At 29.5% G+C, this 4,285-nt stretch overlaps 1 long non-coding RNA gene across 1 annotated transcript; it reads left to right on the top strand.

The window, feature by feature from the left end:
* Positions 1-2,221: 2,221 nt before the first annotated feature.
* LOC143080211 (uncharacterized) lies at positions 2,222-3,756 on the top strand. The gene is made up of 2 exons (XR_012979663.1): positions 2,222-2,931; positions 3,330-3,756. It is a non-coding gene; the product is annotated as an uncharacterized LOC143080211 (long non-coding RNA).
* The last annotated feature ends 529 nt before the right edge of the window (positions 3,757-4,285 follow it).

Below are 4,285 nucleotides of genomic sequence, written 5' to 3'. Positions count from 1 at the left end.
ATAGGTCCAATGGGCCGGGTGTAACTTTGACTATAAACTTTGTAATTGTATTATATTTATGTTCACAAGTCACTATAATAAACAAATTACTTACTTACTTATATGAATGTAGAAAAATGGGCTATACAAATTATACAAAAATACAACAAAATAAACAAGATTAATTGATGGAAAACAAGTAACAAAAAAGGAAATACAATTACAAAGCTAGATATTAATATCATGTTTATATCATGAAATGATTTTGAAAAGGTTGAAAAAAATAAACACTCGCCACATTATTTATGTATGTGCCTGTTCCAAGTCGGGAGCCTGTAATTTCAACGGTTGTCGTTTAATTGTTTATAATGTGTTACATATTTGTTTTTCGTTAATTTTTTACTTAAATGAGGCCGTTAGTTTTCTCGTTTGAATTGTTTTACATTGTCTTATCGGGGCCTTTTATAGCTGACTACGCGGTATGGGCTTTGCTTATTGTTGAAGGCCGTACGGTGACCTATAGTTGTTAATGTCTGTGTTATTTTGGTCTTTTGTGGATAGTTGTCTCATTGGCAATCATACCACATTTTTTTAGATGCATAAAAAAATAAAAATAACAAACCAAAATTATACAATTAATCATTCTATGTGATTTAAAGTGACATGATATACTGCCTTTAGTGTGGTACAAATTAACCAAATACAAATCATTGAATAAAGGAAGAAATAAATGAAATACATATCTTTAAAAATAAGAAATACTATTTTACAATAAAACATTCTAAACAATTTTTTTAGAGGACAGTCAAAAGACAGAAAAAAAATATATTAAAAAAAAAGATAATACAAATTGCTCATAAAATATTTTATTGTATTACTCTTCGTGAAATTGAAAAGGGATCTTGTTTGCCTTTTCAAGGAGATCATTTAAAATTCTAGAAAAATTTAGACTACTTTATTTGATCTATGTAAGTCTGATAAAAAATGAAGTACAAGTCTGCTTAATCTATTCATACTAGTTTAGATAGGACATATACTTATTTAGTAGATATTTCATAAAGGACAGAAACTTTTTTGGGTACATTCAGAGGGTAGGACATAGATTTTTCTAAAGGGAGAAATATGAATTGCACCGGTCCCACCCCCCAATAAGTATGAACAGGTCCCTAATGCATCACACATTTTATATATTTTGACCCCCCTGTCATAGTTAGAAATTGCATTAAATTTCCTTTAGATTTTTATAGGGAATATTCTTATTTTTATATTCAATATTTTAGACGTTTTGGAAATTTAATTTTATATTTGGCTTAAAACATTTTGAAGTTTGGTTCACAAGTTTTCTTTCACTTTATTATCAATCTTAATACAGAAATAGTAGGTGTAAATCTGCTAAACAAAGAAAAGATTATTTTCAAGCTATCTTGTATGTATTTATCTCGTCTATGAACAAGCAAGGCGACAGATTAAATTATGTAATGTCCATTAGTTCTTTTGAAAGGGTTAACAAATAAATACTTTATGTAATTAGACATCTTCTGACAAGTTAAGTTGATAAAGAAGGAAATAGAAATAGCGCCACATTGACAATGAGTGGTTTTGCACGTGATACGATAATCTGCCACTTTTACACTGAAAATTTTGTAAAATAAATTTTGATTGGCTCAAAACCTGAAAATTAGTTTAATTCCATGGATTCACTTTTTTTCTTGATTAGCGTCACTCTGCCATACGCTATCAAGAAATAAAGACTCTTTTTTATTGAATCCTTGGTTTTGACTATTTTCAGGTGAGTACATATTTTATATATATTTTTCTATTATGTTTTAAAAACTAACTTAAAAGAAGGTAATTTATTCAATTTTGAAAGGTTAATTAATTGAATTCAATATTGGGTGTTAATTCAAATTATTTAAGAAACCGTCAAAAATGTAAATGGTTTGAAAAGTTAACTAAAGTACTTTTGACAAAAAGTCCTTAATTTTGGTAAACTGAAACATAACTTGTGTAGATATATTTGTTTATAAGTTTCAGCTTAGTTTGTAATAGTTTTAGTTAATTACTTTTGTTTAATTATGTCACTGTGTACATATCTTGAATGTAACAGTTAAGTTTTGGTATTGCGGGCTGCCATAGATTTATTTATATGGGAGATAACTCATTGTTTACTTGCGACAAAATTGCGGGACAAATAATATTGTGTATTTTCACCAGTTTAGAGCCAACATAAGTCATGGTTAGTGTAATACATTTATTATTAAATACATTCATGTTAGTTTTCCATCGTCGCCAAGTAACAAAGCTTGTATAAGCAAAGAAACATTAGTTCTCCTGAATTTCCCATTCCAGCCTTGTGATTTCTATATTTTGAGACTTTGTTTATTTACTATCCTAGAGTAAATTAACTCAGTAGTCCCAGAATGTTTAATTTTAGTATGTGAGCTAGGTCCCCAGAGATAACTTAAGTAGTTATCCCCCCTTGATATGCAAATTAGTTTGCAAGTGTTTGTTTTAATTAGAATATTTTGTATATAAACTTGTTTGAGATTAATTACATGTTTCAGTTTGGCATGTCTATGGAGAGTCATTTTAAACAATGCAGATTGTTTATATTTAGTTTTAATATTTTATAAAGATGATAAAATTTAATGTTAAAGATTTTTTTAGTAATAAAAAGACAATTTGAAATTTATATCTGTTTGGTTAAGGCGTTATAAAATCATGTTCCCTATTCAGTAATATAAATCAGATAGGATGTTTTATCTTTAAATTTCATATTTTATTTGGTTTAATTATACTAAGCTATGTAAAGGCTTAGTTTATGAAGTTTTGGTATTGTTAGTTTACTGTCTATTATTATGTTGTGATGTAATATATATTATAGACTCTGCCATACGCTATCAAGAAATAAAGACTCTTTTTTATTGAATCCTTGGTTTTGACTATTTTCAGGCCTGCCAAAGACAATTGTGTCAGCTTTCTGTAAGAAGCACGCAGCACCCGAAAGTAAGCTCACCAAATAGCTCATCACCCTGCTCGCTCTACCCACACAATAAATACACAGAAAACTTAGTTGTGTCACCCCCCCCCCCCCCACCCCCCCCCCCCCCCCGACACAAAAAAAAGAACACAAAAAACAAACCAAAAACAAGTGATATAATATTCTGTCAACGTAATGCAAGACCGAAAACACACGTAGAAAGAATACACACAACTACAAAACAATAGTTATATTTTAATATAGTAATTCTGATGTATGACCGAAAAAAACTTTTATATGATGATTTTTTTTTCTGAATGATATTATTCTTTAATGTTTCATTTTTTTGTAATCTTATTTTTTTTTGTAGAAATGCAGAAACTGTATGTTGTGTGTATTGTTCTTTTGGTCGCCAACATGTTCAATGTGTCGCACGGTGTATCCACTACGGTGCTGGAAATGTTTCCAGAATTCAACGACCTCTTACAGAAAAATATAAAATCAGAAAGAGAAATTTGGACATTGAAGAGATATGTAAACCGTCTACACCAAGAGATGAAACGTTTCAAAACACAGACAGGAAATGCTATCAGGAATTTATTAAGCCTTCATGGACTATAAAGTTAATCAAGGATTGTTTTACAATTTACAAACCCTTATATACGAATATTTTAAAGTCATTGTATTTATATTTATTTTCTGGAAATGTTTATAATTTTATCATGTTGATAAAAGTCTTTTATAGTAAACAGATGTAATCTTTTCTGTACTTTGGCAATAAAAAAAAATAAGAATTATTGCGTTTGTTGCAATGCCAATATGCAAACAAGAATGTGTCTATAGTATACGGACGTACTTAACTATCATATTCTATGTTCAGTGGACCGTGAAATTGGGGGTCAAAGCTCAATCGGCATGAAAGTTAGAAATGTATATCAAAAGGAAAATGTATACTAAGTTTCAAGTTTATTGAACTCCATCTTCGTCCTTGACATAAATGTTTTAACCTCATACGTACAGACCAAACATCATAATGCCCATAAACGGGGCATAAAAACAAACCCTTTACACTAAATATCAAACCTTTTTATGAGTAGTACACACTATATATAGGCAAAGTCCGTCAATATGACAACCACATTTTATTCTCTCGGAAACACTTTTAATTTTGACAAGTATACTAGAAAATACATTTGATTTGAATAAACAATCATTCTCCTTTGTGGTCTTTTGCGATTGATATAATGATGCCCGCATTGCAATAAATACCTAGTTAATATCAATCACTTCTTTCTTACAGTGTTGTAAATAAGGACACTCCAATGT

The sequence above is a fragment of the Mytilus galloprovincialis genome, chromosome 6, assembly GCF_965363235.1.
Source record: "Mytilus galloprovincialis chromosome 6, xbMytGall1.hap1.1, whole genome shotgun sequence".
Lineage (NCBI taxonomy): Eukaryota > Metazoa > Mollusca > Bivalvia > Mytilida > Mytilidae > Mytilus > Mytilus galloprovincialis.
This window is presented reverse-complemented; position numbering and strand designations above follow the sequence as displayed.